This window comes from Alosa pseudoharengus, unplaced genomic scaffold (genome assembly GCF_046254945.1).
Source record: "Alosa pseudoharengus isolate Yale_2024_CS ecotype anadromous, Long Island Sound unplaced genomic scaffold, YU_APseudo_1.1 YU_APseudo_1.1_scf_14, whole genome shotgun sequence".
Taxonomy (NCBI): Eukaryota; Metazoa; Chordata; class Actinopteri; order Clupeiformes; family Clupeidae; genus Alosa; species Alosa pseudoharengus.
In genome coordinates, this window is record NW_027468609.1 from 19,711,416 (window position 1) to 19,727,228 (window position 15,813).

Below are 15,813 nucleotides of genomic sequence, written 5' to 3' on the forward strand. Positions count from 1 at the left end.
ATCGAATAACAACATTTTGATGGATTTTGGTGCCTCATTTTGATGCCACTGAAATCGCTGCCTATCTGCCATCTGTAACATCTTGCTCTGATATCACCACATTCTATACAGTTAGAGTTAGTTCTATACAGTGTGTTGATAGACACATTAAGATATAAGCTTAAAGAAGAGGGGTGCACCAAATAGGGGTCCCCAACCTTGTGTACCATGGACCGGTTTGATTTCCATTTTCTTTTCACGGACGGGGGGGGTTCGGGGGTTCCATGTTCCGTGTTGTGCATGCATTACTTGAAAAGAACTAGCTCCAGTTATGTATGAACAGTGAAGGTAACGAACTCTTAAAAATGTAAAAAACGTGAACTTGAAGAAGTGAAAATTGAACAATATGAACTAAACTATGAAAATTGAACAACTTGAAGCTACATCTATCATGTGTGAACATGCTTACAAAATGTAACAAAATATGGTAACAAAACATGGGAACTAAACGTGCATTACGAATATAATCAGTGGGAGCCCTGTGCTTTTTTCCCTGCAACAAGAAGGTTCCATCTGGGGGTGATGGAAGACAGTGACACCCTCAGTGTGTTTGAAATGTCCAGTCGATTGCGCAATTTGGTCTTAGTTGCAGTCATTGCCGAAAACCTGGCCTCGCATAGATACGTGGTGGGAAATGGTAGCAACGTTTTCAGCGCTTTTACGGCTATCTCGGGATATTCTGCTTTGGTTTTCATCCAAAAACACCACAGAGAGGTTTCCTCATAGCCTACACACTCTTAAGACCACCGTCATTTGCAATTTTGATCAACTGCTCTTCCTCCTGCGCTGACAAGTTAGGACTATTCGGGATATTGACAAATGGGTTGCGGACCCACTCATTGGTTTGCCGTGGATCTTTGGAGGATGGGAAGTAACGCTCAAACTCATTTGGAAGGCAACAAGGTGATCGCGCACCAGCTGCGAGAGAAAGGGCCCTGCCTCAGTCTCTCCCAAAACCCCCACTACGGTTTGGAACATATCAAATACACCCCGACCCACTCGTCGTACCCACAAATCAAGCTTGGCTTTAAATGCAGCGACTTTATCTGCCAGTTTAAAGACAGTCGTCATTCTCCCCTGCAGTGACAGGTTGAGGTCATTAAGCAACACGAATATGTCACACAGGTAAGCGAGTTTTGACACCCAGCCCTCATCACTAAAATATGCAGCTAACGGTGACTTTTCTTCTGTAAGAAATCTCTGCAGCGGCTCTCGCAGCTCAAACACTCTGGCCAGTGACCTGCAACCAACCAACTTGGATGTCAATATCCTCTGACATATCATCAATTCGCCTATGGACAGTGCTTGCAGAAAGCGGTACCTGAGCTATTTTTTTAGCTGCAGCCTCCCCAAGGAGTTCATTGCACATGCCTTTACCAGCAGGAAGAATTAATTCTTCCCCAATAGTAAAGGGCTTCTTAGATTTAGCAATCCGACTAGCCACTATGAGGCTTTTAGCGCAGCCACGTTCACCGATGTGGTTGCTTTACGCACTAGTTTTTTGTCCTTCTTGCTCGCGTTTCTTACGCTCAAAGAACTCAAGGGGTTTGTCTTTAAGTGTAGGATGCTTGGACTCTAGATGTCGAATTGGCTTTGATGGTTTCATTGCTTCGTTTGACAACTTATCGCCAAATACCACAAGGACTTGGTGCATGCGAGTCACCGGTCTCTGCGAAACCATATTTTAAATATGACTCGTCATATTTCGTATTGAATGACCCCTTCTTTTTCTTTGAGGTATCTGGCTCACCATCGTCAGTGGGTATTATTGCGAATGTGACATTATTGCGAATTAAATTGAGTTTATTTAGTTTGCATGCATTTTTTTTTTAAACTCTTGTCGTAGGCTACGGCCCGGTTAGGAATGTCCCGGCCCGGTGGTTGGGGACCGCGCTAGTGGACTATGTTTGACAGTTTGCGTGAGCCAATGCTATCACAAGCTCTTGTCAAAATCTAGCAAATAACTACACACAAGCGAAAGGCTATGAAACATGTCTAGTTTACACAAAAACTGGCATTTATTTGAAATGTTATCAGCAAAGTTGTAATGTGAAAATTTTGTTTCACGGGATGTTCTGATAACTTCCGACCTACATAATAACATTAATCTCTCATTCATGAGACCCATATAGTGTCACAATGAATTTGAAGCTGATGCAAAAAGTTTGCTTGTAAAAACATAAATATGTAGGTGACAAACATACCTCTGCTGCATTGATATTCCCGAGCTGTTAAGGAGGCTACAGAACCATCACCGCATGTTATTGCTATAAGGTGCTCTGACAGGAGGTAGCCTAATGTTTTGTGCATAGTTGCTGTTAAAATGCCTACTAGCGCTGGGAATCAAAATACTTCAATTCAGGCATATATTAGTTTATTATCAATATCTGTACTTTTATTGCTTCAAGGCATAATTAATTGCAGATGGCTTGCCATAACTTTAAATGTTAAAACGACTTACCATGGATGCACACACAATGGCAAGTAGCTACTTATATATAGCCTAATCAATCTTTCCTCTGCTTTTAAGGCAGAGGAAACAGTTGAACAGGATCTGTAGTCTAAAGAGAGTCAGATTGTATGCTTAAAACATGAGACTGCAGAGTAGACAGTTTAAAAGTTGAATGTAGATAGTTTAATGGATGTTGATAGGCAGATTGTTTAATGGATGTTGATAGATAGTTTAATGGGTGGATGAGTGAATGGTTCGAAGAAGATGGATGGATAGAAAGTTGGATGGAATGTGCCTTATATCCTTGTAGAATACAGAGACACAGAGAGAGTTGGCCTAGTTGAGCAGAATGCAGTTGATACAGGTGCAATCAGTTTAATTGTCTCTTAGAGGGGGCCTAGTTGAGCAGCTGGCAGTTGATACAGGTGCAAATCAGTTTAATTAGCCCATTGTGATGTAATAGTGCCAATGCAAAGTCTATGGGGGAAAATAAGCTTGTTTTTTGTTAATAGCTCAAAAAGTTTACAGAAACTAAAAATACATTGCACAGGTGTCCTTTTCAAGACCTACGTTACAAAGTTCGAACAAAGTTTCTACGTTAGAAACTTTTTTTAGAAACTTTAGAATTAGAATTGGACGCCGAAATTTTGGTTAGAAGAATAACTAAAATTTAAGTGACAGTTGGAATGGCTGAACAATTCAATAGTTGAGTAGTTTAAATAGTTAAATTGTTTAATAGTGAATAAATGGATGTGCATAGGTAGATAGTTTAATGGATGTTGATAGACAGATTTAATGGATGAAGTGAAGAAAAAGAAAGTAGGGAAGAGAAAAATGAGCTATCCAGTTCAATGGAGAGAGACACAGAGAAGAGGTTCCATTGAAGTTGCTGCAGTTAGTGAGAGAGCACATGTGCAGTTAATTGCATTCTAACAAGGAAGCTACACCAGGCGCATAACTGAAGCACTACGTTCGCGACGTGTAAAAAACATTTTAGAAGACTGGTCTATTTTTTTCGCACATACGCGCCGCTATTACGTCTGGTGTAGCTACTTCCATCGATTATAGTGGAAGCAAAAATTGTTGCAGCAGACGCAACGCGAGCAGAGCGCTTCAGTTACGCGCCTGGTGTAGCTTAGCCTTTAGTCGTTAATAGCCCTTTATGATGTCATAATGCTAATGCATAATGGGGGAAAATAAGATTGTTTCTTGTTAATATCTCAAAAAGTGTAACGTTTACAAAAACGAAAAATACATTGCTCAAGTGTTCTTTTCAAGACCTATATTACACAGTTTGAACGAAGTTATACGTTAAACGGTTGAAGCTGTATTAAACGCAGACATTTCATGCCCTGTAATAAGAAGACTTCGGATAACAGAACAGTGCATTTTCATGCACTGTAAAAATATACAAATAAGACCATGAAATGAGCTACACCTGTGCCATAGCAATTAAAATGCTATGGCACAGGTGTGTGCTGTAAATGCCCCCCGAAAGATTTACTTTCCCAGAATGCAAGTAGCTTGTTTGAATTGTTTAGCTGTTCAGATAATTCAGATGTACTGTAAATCAGATGTACCTTACCTTTTCCTCCCAAAAGAAGATGAAATTTCCACAGTTGTTATGAGTATCTAAAAATGATTTAAAAAAAACATACAAAGACAAATATTTAAGTATATCAATAAATGTAATGCAGTAATCGTAAGTGTATTAGTTGCTTTAGAGATGACACATTCTCTAATAGGAGCCACCTCCTTTCTGTGTCTGTGAAAGACTTACTGTGCACTGGAACCCCCCCTTTTTGCAGCCCTCCCATACTCCCAGCAGGTCCTTTTATTGACACTTTTCTGTCAACTAAGCAGAGCTCTAATAAGGCAAGATGTGTTTGATTTATGTGTTTGGAAACATTTGATACCTGGAGATGCTCATTATGATAAAAAGCTGTGGTTATTTTTAACTGAGCAGAAAAAAATGGAATACAAAGTTAATTGAGCAATGTTGCCCATGACTGTTTCATGAACAGAATAGTTCAGTTGGCATATATTTTGATGCCAGTGTTCTACAAATACAATTGTTATCATATATGACAATTATAGAGCAATGTCTGCCCCATACGTCTGTTTGACTATGCATTTTTGCTTCAAGGGCTTTCTTGTTTGTATTTAGATGTGTCTGGCAGCTTTTTCGAGTTTTCGATAGTTACTTCAAATCAGTTTACTACATTTTATTTCCCATTGATTTGTAGGCTCCCTGAAATAAATTGCATGTAATTAATATATCCATCAAATATTAATGTGCTGCATTCTATATATACCCATGTTTTGGCAGTGATTTAAATAGTAACTTTTAGGGCAATATTCCAAAAGTGAAGAGCACCACAGATTTATTACTGGTGTTTGGTGACAGATTTCTTCTAAGCTCCATAGATGCCTGAACCAGAGCTAGTGGGCGGAGCGGAGCATGAACGAACGAGGAGTGGAGTGGATGGAATTTTGTTGGAGCAGAGCGCATTTTAATTCACTGTAAAAAAGTAAAAGTCAGGGCTGTCCCATTTATCAAACCATATTACGTTACCATTACATGAAACAGTCTAGTTCTGAATAAAACACATCCTTATTGTGTTCAAATAGTCATTTCGATTGAGTAATCCACTTTTTCTAATTGAATCAAGTAAGGTAAGTGTACTACTAAACATTTACTGAACCACAAACTCATGTTTTTCTTTCAAACACAATGTTATTACGTTGAACTGACACAGCAATGAATTCATCCAACAGAATCATGTCAGATCAATGTGAAGCACCTAAGTACTGAACCATTGAGGCAAATGAACACATGGGATGCCTTTGTGTCACCATTTCATTGTGTTCCCATGAGCTTTTGCCTTTGAACACTGAGATATTCATGCAGCTTGGGGCAGCCGTGGCCTACTGGTTAGCGCTTCGGACTTGTAATCGAAGGGTTGCCGGTTCGAACCTCGACCAGTATACGGCTGAGTGCCCTTGAGCAAGGCACCTAACCCCTCACTGCTCCCCGAGTGCTACTGTTGTTGCAGGCAGCTCACTGCGTGTGTGCTTCACCTCACTGTGTGTTCACTGTGTGCTGAGTGTGTTTCACTATTTCTTGGATTGGGATAAATGCAGAGACCAAATTTCCCTCACAGGATCAAAAGAGTGTATACTTATACTTACTTATACTTAACAGTGTTGCCAAAAGTTTACAGATGAGTTTCTTAAAGAGGATTACATGTATACTTAGAGACCAGTTGAATTTGGAGCCGAGTGGTATCTTATGTTATGCTTTGAGATGAACCATGCTTTCCCACCATGAATGTAGGCTAGAGCAAGCACAAAGTATCAGTGGTTCCATAGCAGACGTTTCCAACTTCAATGAATGCTTCTTAATACTGTGGCACAACATATTCAAAGTTGTCCTTTAACATTGATGTTGCAATACTAAGTACATCTGAATGCCTACTTTCCATGCCGCCTGTATAACACAATGACGTTGAAATTACTTAACGCAGCCCATGATGTGGCCTTGCTGCGTGTAGAATGAGCCACCAGGCCCTCTGTGATTGGAAACCCCTGGTCTGAGTATGCCTGGGAGATGGTGTCCACCAATCAGTGAGACACTCTTTGCTTAGACACTGGGAGGCCTGATTGCTTATCCCCATAGCACAAAACAGCTGTGAGTGAGCTTGCTGCAGTTGTTGAGTACGGCTGACATGCTGCCTCAACGCCCTTACTGGGCAGAGGGCCCCAAGATTCACATCTGACTGACATGAGGGCTCTGGGCGAAAAGCCTGCAACTCAATAGCAGAGTTAATTGACTGAGCATTCACCACTTTGGGCAGAAAGTATGGATTCGGCCATAATGAAACTCCAGCTTGCTGTGGTTTCCACCTCATGACTCAATACTTACAGAGAGTGCATGTAGTTCACTTACTAGTTTAGTGGAGCACATAGCCATGAGGAACACTGATTTGTGTGTGAGCAGGGGTGAGTACTGAAAATCTATACTCAAGTAAAAATACAAATACAAAAATGACTTGAGTAAAAGTAAATATTTCCATCTAAGAAATCTACTCAAGTAAAAGTAAAAAAGTACTTTGTTAAAAAAACTAGATGTACCACATAGCGGTACAAAATATGACCGCTGTTCAGTCCTATTCATCCTCTCCCACTCATCCTCTCCCACTTGTCAGGCTTGTCAATTTGTCTCCATCTTCTACTCCAACCTAGCCTGGGTCCCATTCCGAACTTAGTCCCGCCCACAACATTTGAGGTCGGGAAGTTCGGTCTGGCATTGCTCCATTGTTGAGCAAGTATGCTAGCCCTAGATCGGGCGGACCAATCAAATCGGGCTTTACGATGATGGACAGGTGAGCAACAGCGCCTGGTCTATCACATCATCTGAGCACGCTTAGATTAGGCTTATGTTTGAAACAAAAATGCTGTGGCTAGAAGGATGCATGGATTTTAAGACCCCATATGGAAAATGCATATTATTATGACCGCCGCGCAGCAAAGCGGCGGTCATATAGGTTTAGTCAGATTTTTTTTTTTTTTTTTTTCTTTTTCGCATGTCCAAATTTCCGTCAATGAGTCCCGGGACACTGAAAGACCGGGGTAGACGAAACTTGGTGGGCATGTAACCCCATATGGATAGCATGGAACCATCGTTTTTCGTTTTGATCTGTAGCCCCCCCGCTGGACTGCAACGGTAATGTGTTTCTTTTTAATAAACTGCCTGTACACTTACAAAGTTCTCAATGCTTCGGTTTACATGTAGAGACCCTCATTATGCTACTGTGCAAGTGCGGTGCTATTTTGAGCCTTGTTAGTGGTATAGAAATAGCGATTTCTTTCTACTGTACGTGTGCCCCGAAGGCTAGCGTTAAACACTAATAAGCGGTTTGCAATAAAACTGGTCACATTCGACTAGCATGAAAACAAATCCCAGCGAACGGTCGAACTCGGTACACATGTGTTATTAACCCCTAGGTTCATTTTGCGCCGGAATTGTCCTTTAAGTCATTCCTTTCGAAGAAGGATGTATTTGCCGTTTTGCTGACCGGATACGGATATGGTCGTAGCGCTGGCCTATTGCATGCCTAGGCAGTTTGAAAGACAATTCTCTGCCCGCCCCTTGGATTAAGCGAGGTGAATGGTTCGATTCCAGACTATACATTTCAATGATATAGGATGGCCCGCCAGGCTAGCATACCACAGCATTGAAGAGGATTCTGGCAACAACAGACTGGTAAAACATCCTGAGGAGCTTACTGCAGACATTGAAGGACTGCAGCCCCCTCAGGAAGTACAGCCTGCTCTGCCCTTTCTTGTAGAGTGCTTCAGTATTGGCTGACCAGTCCAGTTTATTGTCCAGTTGTAAGCCCAGATACTTGTAGGTGTTTACCACCTCCACATTGACCCCATCAATGGAGACTGGTAGCTGAGCGGGCTTTGACCTGAGGAAATCCACCACCATCTCCTTGGTCTTAGAAGTGTTGAGTTGAAGGTGGTTGAGTTTGCACCATTGCACAAAGTCCTCCACCAGGCTCCTGTACTCCTCCTCTTGTTCGTCCCTGATACACACCCCACAATTGCGGTATCATCAGAGAACTTCTGCATGTGGCATGACTCGGTGTTGTTACAGAAGTCAGATGTGTAAAGGGTAAACGGGACTGGCGAGAGCACAGTTCCCTGTGGAGCTCCGGTGCTGCTGATCACAGTGTCAGAGAGACAGTTCTTCAGCTTGTCTCTCAGTCTGAGGGGTTGGATGGTGTTAAAAGCACTTGAGAAATCAAAGAACATGCTATATAGAGTGCGCATTCATTACCTGAAAGATGCTTCATACCAAAACAGTGATCAAACATTATCAAATTTATCATGACATGTGTTGTCACAAACACTTATTCCAATTAGAAAATCCAAATCCAAAATCATGTAAGTAAAGACTGTGTTAAATGTTGTTATATTGACGCCTTTTGACCTGATAAATTTGCCTAATTAAAAGGCCTTAAATTAGAAGCATTTTGGCTTTGATTCTCTTTTGACGCTTCAAGGTAGATCTTGCCTTTGTTCAGGGCCGAGGTCAGGGATCTTGGGCTCAAAAAGTTGGGTGACCACTGGTGTACGTGTTTATGTTTATGTGTGTGTGTGTGCATGTGCATGCATGTGTACATATGTCTACTGTGTGTGTGTATGTGTCATACGTATGATTACTGTGAATGTATGTGTGTGCGTGTGTATCTGTTTATGCACATGTGTGCATATGGAATGGGTTAACATGACCCCTGGAGGCAAGGTTGGTGGACAGTCACTAAATGTACACATAAACTAATTTATTGTATGGCCCCCCATGAACGAAAGTCCACAAAACTTGGCATGCGTGTCATAATGATCCTACACTTTCAATTTTGTGCAGTTTTGACCATGTCAGCCAGAGATATTGTGATTACAACACCTAATTTTTTGCTTTTTAATTTTTAACGCGCTATACATGAAATGAGTGGTTATGGGATGGGGTTTCATGACCGCTTAAGACCAGTGTTGGGGAAGTTTCTTTTAAAAAGTAGTGTTTGCTCGTAACTCGTTACTTCTTTAAGTAAAGTTACCCTCTATGGAAAGTAACCTTTAACGTTACTCGTTACTTTTATGTTGCACGGCAGAACCCAATATCTGCTCATAAATGTGTAGGCCTACATAAAGTTCTACTATGGAGGACATAACAGGTATTTCTTTTGTGCTCTTTATTATAAAAAAAAAATGCCACAAATAGAGCACATGACAAGAAAACATGGGCTTCAACACCACCACTAAAGCCCTATGAAACAATATCAAATAGCATAGCCTCGATACATGTTAAGGGCATATAGGTGTACACAAAATTTGTGAGGGCTTATTTTATAGCCTTATACTCTTTCATTAAACAGGTGCTCCTCCGAAATTTGGTGCAAAGTGCAAATCGTATCTATAGGCTGGCAGTCCAGTTAACGGCAGTGGACAAAAGTTTCTCACCAGGGCACAGTGTAGGCTATACCTTACAGGCAGGGTCGGACTGGGAACAAAATTCGGCCCTGGCAATCTTCTTCTGGACCGGCCCACCACTAGACCGACGACCCCCCCCCCCAAAAAAAGATAAAATATTATGCCACGTCAGCCTATTATGCTGTAGCAACACTTCATAAACTGAACCCAAACATTAAACATTTAGATTTATAGCCTATAATCACAATAACACGGGGGTCCGGGGGTGTCTCTCCGGGATTTTTTTTTAAATTCTGGTTGCTAATCACACCATTTTAAAGTGATTTAAGAAGGACTGGATTCAGGGATAGGCAAGACAGTCTCATATTCTGTCTGTCTCACGTCATGTTACCCCATGCATTAAACCACGTCACTGCTTGACTAAAAAATATAGGCTACTGAACATGGACATCGTCATAGTTGACAGAAATTACGTTTTCATTGTTGTCTAAACAGGGCCTACTTTAAGAGGGGTAGAGAAGCAAAGAAAGCCAGTGCTTTTACTGATATATTTAACGATACATGCATTAGGCCTACTAATCCAAACAACGTCAAACTTGGCACTGCATGTAGTCTAGTGAGTGTTTTGGAATGAAAGCTCAGTTGCTCACATTTATTTCATTTAGACTTTTTGTGATCTTAATGCAACATTTTACAAAGCAGCTGACAGGACCACCAAGGACTGTGGGCGAGTCAACAGCAGAACCCCCTAATTTAGCAAGCATAAAATGTCCTAGCCTGGTGTTTAGGGTGGGTCGTAATATGGGCCAGGGTGGGTAGAGTACTGAAAATCTATACTCAAGTAAAAGTACAATTACTCCCTTCAAAAATTACTTGATTAAAAGTAAATATTCCCAACTGAGAAATCTATTCAAGTAAAAGTAAAAAAAAGTACTTTGTTAGTAAATTACTCAAGTAACAAGTTATTTTTTTGTACATTTTTATATTTTTGATGGCCTTTTAAAGGGATACAAAAGGCCTGTTTGCTTTTCTCTAGTCTGATGTTGTCATATTCAAATTCTAGTCAGAATATTAGTCTGATACTGCTCCATTGGGACATAATTATGGGGCGTGTTTAAACCGATACAGGGGGCCTCTGCCTCTGCACTCAATTGGATAGACCTAACCAATCAGAGCAACGATATAGCTTACCGTGAGATGTAGGAAGAACACACGAACCATCCTTCTTCTCCACAAATACCTTAATAATGTTTTCTGGTCTTTTGCTGTCAATATCTCCTACAACACCCGTTAGCGAAATCTAAGAGATACATAGCAGGGTAGGCTATTAGGAAAAACGTATATTTCCCCTCCGTTTTTAAAAATAATTCCGTTTAACACCGATATAAACAGGTGGTCAATCAGAGATTTCAAAAGAACGAGGGAACAACATGTCACAATGCAACACACTGTTTTCCCTTGATGAAAGTGAAACCATGAGTTTTCCCACATCTCAACTTTGGCCAAAGTTTTCAGAAATAATCGTTTTCAGTGATAAAACCTCATTAAATAACATGCATTTTCCATATTGGGTCTTAAAAGCCATGTCTCCTTCTAGCCACAGCGTTTTTGTTGCAAACATAGGCCTAATCTAAGCAGATGAGGCGCTGTTGCTCACCTGTCCATCATCGTAAAGCCCGATTTAATTGGTCCGCCAGATCTAGGGCGAGTATAGTTGCTCCACAACGGAACAATGCCTGGCCGAACTTCCCGACCTCAAATGTTGTGGACGGGACTAAGTTGGATGGCACCTATGCTAATATACCGGGCTAGATGTGATACTTTCACATCTATGGTGTCTTTTTCATAATAAACTAATAACATTTTTTAAATGGGCATATCCCGTAACATATTGTTCAAAACATCATCAGAGTAGGCCTCGGCTAGCCTAAGCTAAACAAACTAAAAATAGCCTAAAATGCGGTAAATAAATTGCAATGCATGCTGGGAAGCAAAACTCAACATGAAATAAAGTAGCCTACATGAAATATAACTAGAATGCATTGAAGTAGATAATATCCTAGAGCCGCTATAGTATTTTTATAGTAGTCTTATAGTAGCCTACTTCTATAGTAGGCCTATGTCCCAAAATACTATAAGATCCATCTAAGGCGTTTTCTTCAACCTGTGATCAAACAGGGACAGCCTAAAATATGTAAGCCTATCTTTCTGGAACATTTCAGATAAAACAAAATGTATCATTTTCTCTAGCCTATGAATGCTCTTTGTAGCCAACGTTAGATGAAAGAAAAAGATTCCAGATGTTTCTATTCCATATCATTTTTTATTCATAAACAGTAAGGCTCTGGTAAGGCCAGAGATCTTCTGCTCCTCGTCAGAAATCTCATCGGATATGTGCGCTCTTCTTTGCTGTTTCCACAAGGAGCTGCTGTGACATCGGGGACAGCAATGCTTGGAACTTTTAAACGCGAGCATGCGTCAAATAAATTACAATGATATTTAAACAAGTCAGAAGAAGCAGTATCCTTAATTCTTCTGCAATGTAGATTGTTTCAAGTACCGCTGGCTGCAGCTTGCAGATCGGGGCTGGGCTCAATGTGGGGCGGAGCACAACTGTCCTCTGGCTAGGACTAACAGGAGGAAGGCTACCTTTACCTTTGCCTATATTTACCTATATTTGCCTATTGAACTTGAATATGCTCGATTTTACGGAAGGTAGGCTAAACATTTGGCCAGTCACTGTAAAGTTAGGTTAGGCTTAGGCTAATGTTAACGTTAGGGCTTCTCACTTAGATTAAAGTGAGAACATTACCTACTCAAAGGCTACAAAATGACAGGGGTGGACAATCATTCCCCCCAGAGGTCAGAGGATAATTACTTTGATAAAGTAGCCTATGCCGCTGGCCACACATTGAAGGATTGACTGAAATACAATGAACAAAATGCATTGTGCTGGATATTAACTGACAGGAAAGTAGCCTATGACGGATTAGCTAAGCTAGGCTACCTTATAGTAGGCCTATGCAATAACTAGTGCTGTCAAACGATTACATTTTTTAATCACGATTAATCGCTGAATTCCTATAGTTAATCACGATTAATCACATATTGTATCACATGATTAAAATAATATTTTGCATTTTTGAACTTTCCAGGAGTCCATATTAACAATATAAAGCAATTATTGTGTCTTGATTGGGATTCAAATGAAAGCAAAGCAACTTAACTTTAAGACGTAGGTCTATTTGATTATTTCAAATCAAATTTCAAAAGATGTGCAGCAGACCTGAGGCAACACAATTCTTTAGAAATATAGCTGATATAAACTGAAATAAATGCTACCGCAGAAGTGCATAATGCACACATTATAAAGGGCATAACAGACAGAACATAGCCTACTATATTCATACTATATTCATATAGTTCAGTTAAAAACTAGATGTACCGCAGAGCGGTACAAAATATGACCGCCGCCCAGTCCAGCACATTTTTTCCACAAAAAGAAATCACGCTGAAAGGCCTATATGATTCTAACTGTCTCACTAAATTGCATTATCCACACTCAATTCTCACTGGTATCTGCTAGACAACAAGTACCAAAACATGATTAGTTCATAGATTTCACATGTAAAATTCATTTTATACAACCCCACCCCCATCTTGCATGTTCATAATTCTGAGAAATTCTTGATTGTTTGTGTTATGTTTATGTTATGTGTGTGGGTGTGTGTGTGTGTGTGTGTGTGTGTGTGTGTGCGTGCTTGTGTGTGTGCCTGTGCATGCAAGCGTACATATGTCTACTGTGTGAGTATGTGTCATACGTATGATTACTGTGAATGTATGTGTGTGTGTGTGTATATCTGTTTGTGCACATGTGTGCACATGAAATGGGTTAACATGACCCCTGGAGGCAAACATACGGAAAAAAATGGTCATCCTAGGCCCTACAGTTCTCAAGATATTCACAGAGAACTGTGTCTGCCCTACCCTCCTTTCGGGGGGTCCAGTCCAGCGGGGGGGCTACAGATCAAAACGAAAAATGACGGTTCCATGCTATCCATGTGGGGGTACATGCCCACCAAGTTTTGTGTACCCCGGTCTTTCAGTGTCCCAGGAATCCTTGTTGGTGTACGTCACTAAATGTACACATAAATTATTTTATTGTAAGGCCCCCCATGAACGAAAGTACACACAACTTGGCATGCATTTGGAGGGTGTCATAATGATCCTACACTTTTAATTTCGTGCAGTTTTGACCTTGTCAGCCAAAGATATTGTGATGAAAACACCTAATTTTTTGCTTTTTAATTTTTAACTAGGTGGCGCTATACATGAAATAAGTGGTAATGGAATGGGTTGACATGCCCCCTTAAGACCAACATACATAAAAAAGGTGGACCTCCTAGGCCCTACGGTTCGAGATATTCACAGAAAACTGTCTCCGGCCACCTACAGGCCAGTTGGTGTATAGTAACATAAATTAATTTATTGTGTGGCCCCCCATGAACGGAATTCCACAAAACTTGGCGTGCATACAGATGGTGTCATAATGATCCTACATTTCCAATTTCGTGCAGTTTTGACTATGTTAGGTCACAGATACCTTCAATTACAACACCTCATTTTTACTTTTTTGTGTTTAACTAGGTGGCGCTATACATGAAATGAGTGGTTATGGAATGGGTTGACATGGCCCCTTGAGATCAACATACAAAAAAAAAGGTCCTCCTAAACCCTACGGTTTTCGAGATATTCACAGAAAACTGTGTCTGCCCTACCCTCCTTTCGGGGGTCCAGTCCAGCGGGGGGGCCACAGATCAAAACGAAAAACGATGGTTCCATGCTATCCATGTGGGGTTACATGCCCACCAAGTTTCGTGTACCCCGGTCTTTCAGTGTCCTGGGAATCATTGACAGAAATTTGGGCATGCGAAAAAGAAAAAAAAAAAAAAAGAAATCTGACTAAACCTATATGACCGCCGCTTCGCGGCGGTCATAATAAGGAACTTGTCGCGACATGAGTGCACTGCCATTTTATAGGCCTACAGTCTATGGTGCATTGTCACTCGCCATACACATCAGCGCCGAAGGCAAACACTAGATGAACAATGGATTTCATGGAGCTGCGTCGACCAAATATAAGTGAATCGTGATTTACACAGCGGCAAAGTGCGATGCTGGTATGCGGAGTTGTATTGAAAAGAATGGAATCTAATGTAAATGAATGTCGAAAGCAGAGTGCATCGCACTCATGTCAGCATCGCGGTGTCCACAGCAATTTAAAACACCATTCAGCCGATCGGGAGTTCAGAACTGCGTTGGTGTTTATTATCTCCATGATAAGACTAGGAGGAAAAGCAGAGCCCAGAGAGAGCACGTTTACGATAGCTAGCTAACTGTGGAACTTCAGTATAACATAGCCAATTATCTCACCTAGTTATAGGAAATAGGCTACGTTCATATTACACGTGATCGAATGAATGTGTGACTTATGTTTAGTTGATGTTATGACATGTAAAGTTAGAGTGTAAGCTTGCCGAACTTAGTTATCGTCAGCCACGGGCAGTTTGACTGTGCCTAACGTTACATTCGTGACGTATATCACAGAAGTAAACTGGAAAGAGCAAAAAATAGGAACATAATGGTCACATTAATCCCATTAACACACAGATAACTCTTACACCAACCTTATTTTGTGCCTTTTATTCACGTTTGTTTCAAGATGCAGCATAGGTTTCCATTATATCCAAACAGTCACCTTTTCCCTAAAAGGGGGCGTGTATGTGCAGTAACGTTCTATACCATTCATCAGGGCATATTGTTTAGTTTCCGGTCTAGCTAGATCCAGTGTGGTGTTGTAGTTGTTCTAACGTTACTAGCCTACTTGTTGCAACAGCATGTAAAAAAACGACAAACTTTCTTGGACCAAAAATAACGTTAATCTCGCGATAAAAAAATTTACGCCGTTAAAATAGGTTTACGTTAACGCCGTTAATAACGCGTTTAACTGACAGCACTATGATTGGCCAATACCGCCCTACTCTGTCTGTGATTGGCTGGGTTATGCATGAGAATACGCCCTACTCTGTCTGTGATTGGCTGGGGTTATGCATGATTGACAGTTGCTGCCTCTGGCTAAATCTGACAAGAACGTTAAAAAATTCAAAAGACAAAACTGATGGGCTTCTATCGCTAGTATCAGCCATGGGTAATTATAAAATATCCCACCTAAATGTCTGACAATGACATATAAAGCCTGCAGCAAATAAACAGTCCTAAACTCCGGGAATTATCCGGAGTAAAATGCACTTTAGATCGATTTACGG